Here is a 14,884-nt window from a genome sequence, read left to right on the forward strand (position 1 = left end):
GATGTTACCCCACTCTTCTACCAAGGCACCTGCAAGTTCCTGGACATTTCTGGGGGGAATGGCCCTAGCTCTCACCCTCCGATCCAACAGGTCCCAGACGTGCTCATTGGGTTTGAGATCCGGGCTCTTCACTGGCCATGGCAGAACACTGACATTCCTGTCTTGCAGGAAATCACACACAGAACGAGCAGTATGGCTGGTGGCATTGTAATGCTGGAGGGTCATGTCAGGATGAGCCTGCAGGAAGGGTATCACATAAGGGAGGAGGATGTCTTCCCTGTAACGCACAGCATTGAGATTGCCTGCAATGACAACAAGCTCAGTCCGATGATGCTGTGACACACCGCCCCAGACCATGACGGACCCTCCACCTCCAAATCGATCCCGCTCCAGAGTACAGGCCTCGGTGTAACGCTCATTCCTTCGACGATAAACGCGAATCCGACCATCACCCCTGGTGAGAGAAAACCGCGACTCGTCAGTGAAGAGCACTTTTTGCCAGTCGGTGGCTGGACGATTAGAATTTGACAATGAAAGAGAGAACCGGCTCGGGCAGCGCAGGCGATGAAGCTACCACTGTCGGTGGTGTGCCTGAGAGCTCGGCGACTCTTTCCCTATCAGAGGACAATAAACTCGTCTGTGTGAAATATCCAGGGATTATCTCCAATGTGGACAAGATGCTGGAAACTATTGGGGGTGTTCAAGGGGTGTCCAAGGTGAGCAACCTACACACGTCAATCAATGCATGCGCGACTAGTCAGCTTGCTAAGTTTATGCATGTAACGTTATAGCTAGCTAGTCTTGATGAGCTATGTTATAATTCACACCGTATTTGTTTACTGTACTGAGGCGCTAGCTAGCTAGTGCAGCTATGCCTACCTGCTCACATGATATGTTGTTCCCATACTCACCACCACCATTTGTATTGTTCTGTTGACTATGATAAACTAAACAGGAAGTGTTTCTCCACAGACCTATGCTGACCCCAGCAGGCGGTTGGAGCTGCGCTTTCGTCCCCAGGACCCGTTCTGCCACCCTGTCTGTGGAAACTGTTTCCCATCCACCAACCTGCTGCTGCGCGTGAAAAGGAGGGTGCGCAAAGGCAACTCCAAGGAAGCCCAAATCAACATGGACGTCCTGGGTGTCATTGGGACAACATACTCTTAAACTCCAAACACTTGACCCCATTATATCACTGTGTGATTCCTTCCCATTGCCTCCCTACTTTGATCTGTGCTGTTATTACTCTTCATTGTCTATTTGTTGATGTATGTTGTACATTTGTTTATTGTTGCAGGGATGGCTGACTTCCAGTATCTTGCGGTGCATTCAGCAAAGGTCGGCTCACATACATCCCTCTACAATAAGATAATCTTGCATAAACCAGAGAATAATGAGTTCTTTGAGCAGCCGGTGCCCCTCTTCCTTCCTCCACCCATCTTCTCTCGCCTGGACAGTGCTGTGGACTACAACTACCGACCTGAAATCCAACACAAGTAAGCAGGTGCACTGGGGCAGGCGTGGGAGCAACACTACACACAGTTTCACCCTCATCAGAGGTCGTGTGTTCAGCTCAGGAACAAATATGCCAGTGGACATCAACATGTTATGTAGTGTGTCAGTAGTAATGCATTAGGATCCCCCCCCCCCAATAACGTTACACAACGGCGTGTTCAACAACAGGAGGAAGACAGGAATCCCCTTATTTAGTTATAAAGATGCAGGTGCTAATAGATGTGGCCATTGGACAACCCATAGGGGTGCCATGCCAATATCTTTCTGTATTGATTAAGTTTAGCTAAACCATTGTGGACTTGTCTTCTGTGCAAAGAAGGCTATTGTCCCCCGACAGTATCCAGGGATAATGTGATTGGTTTGAGTCGAGCACGTCGGCCTCACAACGCCATTTTCCTCAACTTTGACGACCAGAACGTCCCCATGGCCCCCCTGGAGGCTGCCAAGGTCAACTGGAAGAGGGTGTGTGTTCACCCCAGTGACAGAGGGAACAAATGAAAAAAAGTCAGTACACTTTGCATTGGGCTTCTGAGGTTGTTTCTCTGTTACTTGTTTTACAAGCCATTGTGAAGTCTGCATGAACCGGTCACACACAAGGGATGCTGTTTTCACGTTTAAAACGTTTTAGTATTATTGTTTAACACAGATGCATAGGAACATAACTTTTTTGTCAGTTTGATCCTTTCTTTTTTCTCCTATTGCACTCAAGTGTTTACTTATGCTAGTTTGTATTTTCTCTATGATTTAGCCTCTTTACATCACCATATACAGATGATGTTCCTACAGTATTTGCCCATGGAAAATGTACACATAGAAAGTGTTACTTAATGTTGCGTACATAGCTTTGATGTCCCCTCTGTGTTATCTTTTCCCAAACCACACTGTGTGTAGATGTTTGAGAGCCGGCCCATCTGGTCCCGGAACGCGGTCAAGGCCAACCTGGACATCCACCCTGATAAACTCAAGCTGCTGCTCCCTATCATGGCCTACTATATGTAAAGGAGATCTAGACCGCCAGTGGTATTCAAAGTCGGGGTAGGGGGAATTGCAATGGTGTTATTGTATGGGACAATATACAAACTTTTTGGAGATAATTTGAAAAATACAATTTGAGTAAATGTATTTATTGCTTCTCTCACTTTTGATTAAAGATATGAAAATGTAATGAATTAAAGGTTAGTTGTTGTTAAAATCGAAACTTACTGATTTTGACTTAAGGTAGTGTCATAAGATTCGGGTTGGGGTGGGCCGGCAAAAATTCTGGCAAAAAAATGAAATCTCTCAATTTACAGGCCATGTCGTGTATAATTCCAGAATTCACTTAAATTTAAACTCTTGTGAAGTGGTTAATAGAGAGAAGGAGAAAGAAGAGAAACAAAAAGTGACTTATTTAATCAACTTGATATGAAATTAAAGCAAAGTCCTCATAATAAACTCAAATTCCATCCAAACCTGACATGTGTTTCCTCTAAGGTGACATGCCCCTGGAGGAGCCTCTGGGTGAGGTTTGGCACGACCCCTGCAAAACAACAGAGACCAAGAAATACCAGGTGCTGGACTTCAGGATCCGCTGCAGTACCAAGCACGGTGAGGAGTGGGGGCAGGGTCGAGGTTTGGTTCAAACTAATCTGAAGGGACACAATACAATTGAATCCCACAGCCTTTGTTAATACAGTCCTCATGCTTTGTTTTATGAGACCCTGTCTGTTTCCCCCATGTGACTGTCTTTAGGATATACTATAAATGACATGCCAGTGAAGGCCAAGAGGAGCACGTTCAACTATACCCTGCCAATCACACTCAACAAAGCAGGTGAGCAACTGGGCATGGAGTCTGTGTGTATTTGTGTGTGACTGGGTGTGTGTCTTAGTGATGATTGTCTCGCTAATGTCCCTCTTCGTTGTTCAGTTCAACAGGCTGCTAATGTTACAGATTTAGCCCCTGAGGGCCCTGCCGGTGGACGTAATGCTAATATAACCAGGTACCAGCTCAAGGTATTGGACTAAAGACTTTCCCACAACTTATTCACACGCTCTACATGTTAACACTGTACATATAAGAATAATGATACAGTAATAAGACCTCACATGCTAACTCCCCTGTCTCCTGTTTGTCCAGGAGTCGTCGTACATATTTCGAGAGATGGAACCCTGCCCCCCCCACAGGCAAATGTTCTACCAGCTCTGTGATCTGGACGTGCAGAGGTAGAATCCAACATGGAATATGGGCGATACCATTGGCCCAAATATATTTATTTACATTTAAGTAATTTAGCAGACGCTCTTATCCAGAGCGACTTACAGTTAGTGCATTCATCTTAAGATACCTAAACATTTGTGATGTTAATAATGGCTGAAGAAAAATATAAACGCAACATGTAACAATTTCAATGGTTTTACTGAGTTACAGTTCATATACGGATATCAGTCAATTGAAATAAATAAATTAGGCCATCATTTATGGATTTCACATGACTGGGCAGGGGCGCAGCCATGGGTGGGCCTGGCTCCTCAGTGGGTGGGCCTATGCCCTCCCAGGCCCACCCATGGCTGCGCCCCTGCCCAGTCATGTGAAATCCATAAATGAATCAGAATGAGTTTTTCCCCACAAAAGGGCTTTATTACAGACATAAATACTACTCAGTTTCATCAGCTGTCCGGGTGGCTGGTCTCAGACGATCCCGCAGCTGAAGAAGCCGGATGTGGAGGTCCTGGGCTGGTGTGGTTACACGTGTTCTGCAGTTGTGAGGTCGGTTGGAGGTACTGCCAAATTCTCTAAAACAACATTGGAGGCAGCTTATGGTAGAGAAATGAACATTCAATTATCTGGCAACTGCTCCAGTGGAGATTCCTGTAGTCAGGATGCCAATTGCATTCTCCTTCAAAACTTGAGATATCTATGGCATTGTGCTGTGTGACAAAACTGCACATTTTAGCGTGGCCTTTTATTGTCCCCAGCACAAGGTGCACCTGTGTAATGATCACTCTGTTTAATCAGCTTCTTGATATGCCACACCTGTCAGGTGGATGGATTATCTTGGCAAAGGAGAAATGCTCACTAAGAGGGATCTAAACACATTAGTGCCCAAAACTTGAGAGAAATTAGCTTTTTGTGCTTATGGAACATTTCTGGGATCTTTTATTCCAGCTCATGAACATGGGACCAAGACTTTACATGTTGCGTTTATATTTTTGTTCTGTTTAGCCTCTACAGACTCATCGTTATAGTGTCTAAAAGGTGGTGTGGGTAAGGCCAAAATGTCACATTTCCCAATTTTGGTCAATTACTTCTCAATAATCATTGTGGATACAGACTTCAAAGATATGCCTAACATCCTTCCCCCAAATTACCTTTCAATGGAAAGATCCAAAACATCAGAAATATCTTTGGGCCAATCTCATTTGGAATTGCCCATAGAGTAGAAGTGGCAAAGATCTCTGCATTTTGTTGTCTGTTTGTGTCTAATGTTATGACTCTGCTCCTGGCTCAGCATAAGAAACGTGATTCATCGGAACGATGGCCAGGAGGAGGGGTGTGACGAGAGGGACGGCTGGTGTCTGTCCCACACCGCTGATGACCTCCGAGATATCATGTCCTCCATGATCAAGCAGGTCATCCGCGCCAAGAGGCCAGGTAAGACCTCTCTCTGTAACACTGACGCGGCACTCGCCTATGGCCAACCTGGCCTGGAGTCAAACCACGGAGTGGGTCAGATACCAGTCCATGGGGAGTAGTTATTTAAAAACAGATGGTTTTGAGTGTGGGTTGAAGTGCAGGAGAATTTCAAACACTAGGATTAAACTGTTACAATACACAAGGGATGACTACAGTCCTTCCCACAAGGCAAGCTGCTCTTTATTAATGTTCAGATGTGAAGCAGAGATCCCATAATTATTTTTTGACAGGTGGTGCGGCAAAAAGCCTAATTTGGATATTTAGGGGTTTTAAGCCTAATTTATATATTGTTCTTATTTCCGACATTTGGTAGGATATTTTGTTAGTCAACTTGCTATAATTAAATACATGCAGCTTCTCTACTGTCATTTCTTGTTGCCCTAGACATGTACAGTGAGGGGAAAAAAGTATTTGATCCCCTGCTGATTTTGTACGTTTGCCCACTGACAAAGAAATTATCAGTCTATAATTTTAATGGTAGGTTTATTTGAACAGTGAGAGACAGAATAACAACAAAAAAATCCAGAAAAACACATGTCAAAAATGTTATAAATTGATTTTTATTTTAATGAGGGAAATAAGTATTTGACCCCCCTGCAAAACATGACTTAGTACTTGGTGGCAAAACCTTTGTTGGCAATCACAGAGGTCAGATGTTTCTTGTAGTTGGCCACCAGGTTTGCACACATCTCAGGAGGGATTTAGTCCCACTCCTCTTTGCAGATCTTCTCCGAGTCATTAAGATTTTGAGGCTGACGTTTGGCAACTCAAACCTTCAGCTCCCTCCACAGATTTTCTATGGGATTAATGTCCGGAGATTGGCTAGGCCACTCCAGGACCTTAATGTGCTTCTTCTTGAGCCACTCCTTTGTTGCCTTGGCCGTGTGTTTTGGGTCATTGTCATGCTGGAATACCCATCCACGACCCATTTTCAATGCCATGGCTGAGGGAAGGAGGTTCTCACCCAAGATTTGACGGTACATGGCCCCGTCCATCGTTCCGTTGATGCGGTGAAGTTGTCCTGTTCCCTTAGCAGAAAAACACCCCCAAAGCATAATGTTTCCACCTCCATGTTTGACGGTGGGGATGGTGTTCTTGGGGTCAATAGCAGCATTCTTCCTCCTCCAAACACGGCGAGTTGAGTTGATGCCAAAGAGCTCGATTTGGTCTCATCTGACCACAACGCTTTCATCCAGTTCTCCTCTGAATCATTCAGATGTTCATTGGCAAACTTCAGACGGGCCTGTATATGTGCTTGCTGGCGCTGCAGGATTTCAGTCCTTCACGGCGTCGTGTGTTACCAATTGTTTTCTTGGTGACTATGGTCCAAGCTGCCTTGAGATCATTGACAAGATCCTCCCGTGTAATTCTGGGCTGATTCCTCACCGTTCTCATGATCATTGCAACTCCACGAGGTGAGATCTTGCACGGAGCCCCAGGCAGAGGGACATTGACAGTGCTTTTGTGTTTCTTCCATTTGCGAATAATCGCACCAACTGTTGTCACCTTCTCACCAAGCTGCTTGGCGATGGTCTTGTAGCCCATTCCAGCCTTGTGTAGGTCTACAATCTTGTCCCTGACATCCTTGGAGAGCTCTTTGGTCTTGGCCATGGTGGAGAGTTTGGAATCTGATTGATTGATTGCTTCTGTGGACAGGTGTCTTTTATACAGTTAACAAGATGAGATTATGAGCACTCCCTTTAAGAGTGTGCTCCTAATCTCAGTTCGTTACCTGTATAAAAGACAACTGGGAGCCAGACATCTTTCTGATTAAGAGGGCGTCAAATACTTATTTCCCTCATTAAAATGCAAATCAATTTATAACATTTTTGACATGCGTTCTTCTGGATTTTTTTGTTGTTATTCTGTCTCACTGTTCAAATAAACCTACCATTTAAAATTATAGACTGATCATGTCTTTGTCAGTGGGCAAACGTACAAAATCAGCAGGGGATCAAATACTTTTTTCCCCTCACTGTATCTACATAAATCACTTGCTTTATCTATATCAATCCCTCTTGATATCAAACAATGAATTGATATATACAGTGCCTTGCAAAATTATTCATCCCCCTTGGCGTTTTTCCCTCCTTTGTTGCATTACAACCTGTAATTTAAATGGATTTTTATTTGGACTTCATGTAATGAACATACACAAAATAGTTCAAATTGGTGAAGTGAAATGAAAACAATTTAAAAAAAATTAATAACGGAAAAGTGGTGCGTGCATACAGTATCTCACAAAAGTGAGTACACCCCTCACATTTTTGTAAATATTTGAGTATATCTTTTCATGTGACAACACTGAAGAAATGACACTTTGCTACAATGTAAAGTAGTGAGTGTACAGCTTGTATAACAGTGTACATTTGCTGTCCCCTCAAAATAACACAACACACAGCCATTAATGTCTAAACCGCTGGCAACAGAATTGGGCCCAAAGTGTCAATATTTTGTGTGGCCACCATCATTTTCCAGCACTGCTTTAACCCTCTTGGGCATGGAGTTCACCAGAGCTTCACAGGTTGCCACTGGAGTCCTCTTCCACTCCTCCATGACGACATCACAGAGCTGGTGGATGTTAGAGACCTTGCACTCCTCCACTTTCTGTTTCAGGATGCCCCGCAGATGCTCAATAGGGTTTAGGTCTGGAGACATGCTTGGCCAGTCCATCACCTTTACCCTCCGCTTCTTTAGCAAGGCAGTGGTCGTCTTGGAGGTGTGTTTGGGGTCGTTATCATGTTGGAATACTGCCCTGCGGCCCAGTCTCTGAAGGGAGGGGATCATGCACTGCTTCAGTATGTCACAGTACATGTTGGCATTCATGGTTCCCTCAATGAACTGTAGCTCCCCAGTGCCGGCAGCACTCATGCAGCCCCAGACCATGACACTCCCACCACCATGCTTGACTGTAGGCAAGACACACTTGTCTTTGTACTCCTCACCTGGTTGCCGCCACACACGCTTGACACCATTTGAACCAAATAAGTATCTTGGTCTCCTCAGACCACATGACATGGTTCCAGTAATCCATGTCCTTAGTCTGCTTGTCTTCAGCAAACTGTTTGCGGGCTTTCTTGTGCATCATCTTTAGAAGGGGTTTCCTTCTGGGACGACAGCCATGCAGACCAATTTGATGCAGTGTGCGGCGTATGGTCTGAGCACTAACAGGCTGACCCCCCCCCCACCCCCACCCCTTCAACCTCTGCAGCAATGCTGGCGGCACTCATACGTCTTTTTCCCAAAGACAACCTCTGGATATGACGCTGAGCACGTGCACTCAACTTCTTTGGTCGACCATGGCGAGGCCTGTTCTGAGTGTAACCTGTCCTGTTAAACCGCTGTATGGTCTTGGCCACTGTGCTGCAGCTCAGTTTCAGGGTCTTGGCAATCTTCTTATAGCCCAGGCCATCTTTATGTAGAGCAACAATTCTTTTTTTCAGATCCTCAGAGAGTTCTTTGCCATGAGGTGCCATGTTGAACTTCCAGTGACCAGTATGAGGGAGCATGAGAGCGATGACACCAAATTTAACACACCTGCTCCCCATTCACACCTGAGACCTTGTAACACTAACGAGTCACATGACACCGGGGAGGGAAAATGGCTAATTGGGCACAATTTGGACATTTTCACTTAGGGGTGTACTCACTTTTGTTGCCAGCGGTTTAGACATTAATGGCTGTGTGTTGAGTTATTTTGAAGGGACAGCTAATTTACACTGTTATACAAGCTGTACACTCACTACTTTACATTGTAGCAAAGTGTCATTTCTTCAGTGTTGTCACATGAAAAGATATACTCAAATATTTACAAAAACGTGAGGGGTGTACTCACCTTTGTGAGATACTGTATGTATTCACCCCCTTTGCTATGAAGCCCCTAAATAAGATCTGGTGCAACCAATTCTCCCCAAACATGGAAGAAGGTACTCTGGTCAGATGAGACTAAAATTGAGCTTTTTAGCCATCAAGGAAAACGCTATGTCTGGCGCAAACCCAACACCTCTCATCACCCCGAGAACACCATTCCCACAGTGAAGCATGGTGGTGGCAGCATTATGCTGTGGGGATGTTTTTCATCGGCAGGGACTGGGAAACTGGTCAGAATTTAAGGAATGATGGATGGCTCTAAATATAGGGAAATTGTTGAGGGAAACCTGTTTCAGTCTTCCAGAGATTTGGGACGGAGGTTCACCTTCCAGCAGGACAATGACCCTAAGCATTCTGCTGAAGCAACACTTGAGTGGTTTAAGGGGAAACATTTAAATGTCTTGGAATGGCCTAGTCAAAGCCCAGACCTCAATCCAATTGAGAATCTGTGGTATGACTTAAAGATTGCTGTACACCAGTGGAACCCATCCAACTTGAAGGAGCTGGAGCAGTTTTGCCTTGAAGAATGGGCAAAAATCACAGTGGCTAGATGAGCCAAGCTTATAGAGACATACCCCAAGAGACTTGCAGCTGTAATTGCTGCAAAAGGTGGCTCTTCAAAGTATTGACTTTGGGGGGTTGGATAGTTATGCACGCTCAAGTTTTCAGTTTTTTTGTCTTATTTCTTGTTTGTTTCACCACAAAAAAATATTTTGCATCTTCAAAGTGGTAGGCATGTTGTGTAAATCAAATGAGACAAACCCCCCAAAAATCAATTTTAATGCAGGTTGTAAGGCAACAAAATAGGAAAAATGCCAAGGGGGGTGAATACTTTCGCAAGCCACTGTATGCCTAATTTAGAGCTAAAGACTCAACTATATAATATTCACTCTGAAATTGCAGTATACACATTAGTGATATAGTAAATCAATAGAAGAAATGCATAAATAATCTAGTTGACAGTTTAGCTAGCGCTGGTTGGCTGTACCAGTGCTAAAACTCCAGATGGTTCCCCATCTTAATTTTTTTTTGTAAGCCAACATGTTTTCAGCAATTTTATTTCCATGACTGATCAAAACTAATTTCCTCATGTTTTCTCTTGTCTGTCTGCAGCAAACATGCACTGTGGCCAGTTTATTAGGTACACCACCCCATTCACAAAAATGGTTTGCTCATATAGACAGTGAGTCACGTGGCCTGCCTTGCTATATAAAGCAGGCAGACAGACATCGAGGCAGTCATTTACTGTTCGAATGAACGTTAGAATGGGCAAAACGAGTGACCTAAGCGACTTTGAGCATGGTATGATCGTCGGTGCTAGGCATGCCGGTTCCAGTATCTCAGAAATGGTCGGCCTCTTGAGCTTTTCACTCACGACAGTGTCTAAGGTTTACAGAGAATAGTGCGACAAATATAACATATCCAACCAGCGGCAGTCCTGTGGGCAAAAACAGTTAGTTGATGAGAGAGGTTGAAGGAGGATGGCAAGAATCGTGCAAGCTAACAGGCAGGCCACAAACCGGCAAATAACGGCGCATTACAACAGTGGTGGGCAGAACGGCATCTCGGAACACACAACTCGTCGGTCCCTGTCACGGATGGGCTATTGCAACAGACAACCACATCGGGTTCCACTCCTATCGGCTAAACACAAGAACAAGCGGCTCCAGTGGTCAAGCGGTCACCAATACTGGACAATTGAGGAGTGGAAAAACATTGCCTGGTCCGACAAATCCCGGTTCCTGTTGCATCATGCTGATGGCAGAGTCAGGATTTGGTGTAAGCAGCATGAGTCCATGGCCCCATCCTACCTGATGTCAACGGTACAGGCTGGTGGCGGTGGCGTAATGGTGTGGGGAATGTTTGCCTGGCACACGTTAGGTCCCTTGATAGCAATTAAGCAACGTTTGAACACCACAGAATATCTGAACACTGTTGCTGACCAGGTTCCTCCCTTCATGGCTACAGGGGTGTCCGACCTGGTACTAGATGTGTGTACCTAACAAACTGTCCATTGAGCAATATGTTTGGAACATCAAATTGCAATAAAATCGCAATACCATATAGAATTGTGAGAATAGCATTATATATTGTTTCGGCAGCTAGTTATCGTGATAATATCGTATCGTGAAGTCCCTGGCAATTCCCAGCCCTAGATTACATGGAAACTAATTATCCATTAAATAAGGTTCGCTGGCTGTCTGTAGTGTATGTGCCGTTCACTTGTTGACTTCTGTTAAATTCACCTTTTTTCAGCTGAAATACGATGCCCATAGCTTACTCATGATGTTGCACAACGATTTAAGTCAAGAAGTCATCGTTTTAGTAAAAGTATGATATATCTGGTGTTGAATTGGGAAATCCAAAGTGTTAACTTCGGATATTTTCTGTGCCAATGCCGTGCATTTCCCCTATGATATGAGGTGCTAATAGTTTTCAGTCTATTTGAATGTTACCACCCACCTGCATGGCATTGTTTATTAATCAGAAACACCAGCAAAGTTCTTCCTCTTCGCAAGCAATATAAATAGGGTGTGCAAACGTATCTTTTTGCACATCCACTTTTTTACCAGCAAATTATGATAATCCATTAGATAATTTGTCAAGTTTCACTTATATTTGCGCTAATCTGTATTAAAAATATACAGTGCCTTCAGAAAGTATTCATACCCCTTGACTTTTTCCACATTTTGTTGTGTTACAGCCTGAATTTAAAATTGATTAAATGTAGATTGTTTGTCACTGGCCTACACACAAAACCCCATAATGTAAAAGTGGAATTGTGTTTTAAATTTTTTTTTAAACACAATAATTTAAAATGAAAAGCTAAAATGTCTTGAGTCAATAAGTATTCCACCCCTTTATGGCAAGCCTAAATATGTTCAGGAGTAAAAATGTGCTTAACAAGTCACATAATAAGTTACATGGTGCAATAATAGTGTTTAACATGATTTTTGAATGACTACCTCATCTCTGTACCCCACACATACAATCATCTGTAAGGTCCCTCAGTCGATTCAACCACAAAGACCAGGGAGGTTTTCCAATGCCTCGCAAAGGGCATCTATTGGTAGATGGGTACGGTAATTCTTTTTTTAAAAGCAGACATTGAATATCCCTTTGAGCAAGTTATTAATTACACATTAGATGGTGTATCAATACTCCCAGTCACTACAAAGATACAGGCGTCCTTCCTAACTCAGTAGCCGGAGAGAAGGGGAACCGCTCAGGGATTTCACCATGAGGCCAGTGGTGACTTTAAAACAGTTAGAGTTTAAAGGCTGTGATAGGAGAAAACTCTAATTGACAGAGTGAGAAGAAGGACGCCTGTACAGAATTTAAAAAATATTCTAAAACATGTATCCTGTTTTCAATAAGGCAGTAAAGTAAAACTGCAAAAAATGTGGCAAAGAGGTGAACTTCATGTCCTCAATACAAAGTGACAAATTCACCTTTTCAGCAGGACAATAACCTAAAACATTTTACATTTTACATTTTAGTCATTTAGCAGACGCTCTTATCCAGAGCGACTTACAGTTAGTGAGTGCATACATTATTTCTTTTATTTTTTATTAATTTTTCATACCCCCGTGGGAATCGAACCCACAACCCTGGCGTTGCAAACGCCATGCTCTACCAACTGAGCTACATCCCTGCCGGTCATTCCCTCCCCTACCCTGGACGACGCTGGGCCAATTGTGCGCCGCCCCATGGGTCTCCCGGTCACGGCCGGCTACGACAGAGGGACAGATATACACTGGAGTTGCTTACCAAGACGACATTGAATGTTCCTGATTGGCCTAGTTACAGTTTTGACATAAATCGGCTTGAAAATCTATGGCAAGACTTGAAAATGGCTGTCTCGCAATGATCAGAGGAAAGGCCAAAAAATTGTCAAAGACTCCAGTCACCCAAGTCATAGACTGTTCTCTCTGCTAACGTACGGCAAGCGGTACCGGAGCGTCAAGTCTAGGACCAAAAGGCTCCTTAACAGCTTCTACCCCCAAGCCAAAGGACTGTTGAACAATTAATTAATAAATGGCCACCCGGACTATTTACAATGATTATTATTTGAACAACCAACTTGACAGAGCTTGAATAATGTGCAAATATTGTACAGTCCAGGTGGGCAAAGCTCTTACCCAGAAAGACTCACAGCTGTAATCGCTGTGAAAGGTGATTCTAACATGGATTGACTCAGGGGGTTGAGTACTTATAAAGATACATGAGTGTTTTTATTTTTCATGCATTCTTTACAAATGTTAGAATTTTCTTCCACCTTGACATTAGAGTATTTTGTGTAGATCGTTGACAAAAAATTACAAATCCATTTTAATCCCACTTTGTAACACAACAAAATGTGGAAAAAAAATCAAGGGGTGTGAATACTTTCTGAAGGTACTGTATATTTGGTAAAATTGCGTGTGATATGATTGCATTTTGGAACCCCGTCGCCACAAGATGAATGGTTTTGACCATGCTCCACTGCTTTGATTGGTGCAACTAGAATCACAAGTGTCTATCCTATAATGAAAAGGCACCCGTGAAAAAAATTCCACAAACTTGTTTATCTATTTTGTGCTGTAATATTTGTATTGGTGTTTCGTGTCTGATGCGCTCAGTGTGTTGCTCCATATAATTTGCGGCGTGCATCATGAGCGAAGTCATTGTAGCCCATCATTTCACTTACCCTAGCTGTGAGAAACATGGGATGAGCACGGGCTGACTTGGCGTTGCTGTAGCGCAGCCGAATAGCCTGTTAGCAGTCTACCAAAGGTTGCACTGTGTCCATTATAATGTAGAAAAACGTATCTCTAGTCGAAATCATTAAATATTTGTCTATCCATATTACACTTATTTCTATGGCGTATTTGCGGCAGCAATTTATGGAAGATGCCAAAACTTTTGAGATAACAATAGATGGCAAAGTCAAAGATACTGGTTCCCCTTTCCATCTGTGGTGAAGTTTTCCCTAAATGCTTATGACGAATCCAGCTCCTGACCAATCCATAGTCTAGCCAGCTGGCTAATCTTTTCAATACGGTGTAGCAACAGCTGATAACATTAGCTAGCTACATAAGGTTAGTATGCTAGCTAACTACAGAAGGTTAGTATGCTAGCTAGCTACATAAGGTTAGCATGCTAGCTAACTACACTTACAGCTGTCAGTGCCCTACTTGTTGTTATTTCTCCACTCCACATGGAAATCACCACCGTTCCCACCCCCAATTCATGAATATGTATTTAGCAGCCTGCGTCATTCTTCGGAGGTGGAACCTAAACGAGAATTTCCACTATAGGAATGTTTTGCTACCAGGCAAAAGGCCCCAGAGAGTGGAGAAGATGGTGATGAAGGGGAAGATGAGTTTCATCCGTCAGAGGGAAGTGACAATGAGATGGAGACAGATGCTGGATTATATGTGAGAATGGACACAGTCCATCCCTACCCTGACAGAAATGGACTGTGGAATTGTACAAACTTGCTTCATTCACTGTAAAAGCACACAATTGTGTCTTTTTTTTTTATGTTTGCAAATTGTGTCAATGAGTATGTTTAAAGGGAAACTTTAAAAATTTTCTACTTCATATTCATCTCCAGCACCACCCCAACATCAACATACAGTATGTGAAAATTGTGCGTTTCTATGTTTTGTAATGAAGAAGATAATTGTTTCCAATGACATCAGCAGTGTACATTGTCTGATTTTTGACCAATTGTGAGTAGGCATTGCCTACTAATTGGTTGATGTCATTGGAAACACTTATCTTTCTCTATATTTTTTTTACTACAAAACATAGAAATGCGCCATTTTCACATGATGTT

The 14,884-nt window shown here is 43.3% G+C and overlaps 1 pseudogene across 1 annotated transcript; it reads left to right on the forward strand.

Annotated features, from left to right (window-relative positions):
• Positions 1 to 372: 372 nt before the first annotated feature.
• LOC311127454 (general transcription factor 3C polypeptide 5-like) lies at positions 373 to 14,612 on the forward strand (annotated as a pseudogene). Its single transcript, XR_014615296.1, has 12 exons — positions 373 to 716; positions 973 to 1,164; positions 1,246 to 1,496; positions 1,830 to 1,993; positions 2,287 to 2,300; positions 2,407 to 2,510; positions 2,988 to 3,102; positions 3,247 to 3,327; positions 3,424 to 3,509; positions 3,634 to 3,719; positions 5,006 to 5,219; positions 14,361 to 14,612. The product of XR_014615296.1 is annotated as a general transcription factor 3C polypeptide 5-like (transcript).
• Positions 14,613 to 14,884: the final 272 nt, after the last annotated feature.

Source organism: Coregonus lavaretus (genome assembly GCF_964263955.1).
Source record: "Coregonus lavaretus genome assembly, chromosome: 4".
Classification (NCBI taxonomy): domain Eukaryota; kingdom Metazoa; phylum Chordata; class Actinopteri; order Salmoniformes; family Salmonidae; genus Coregonus; species Coregonus lavaretus.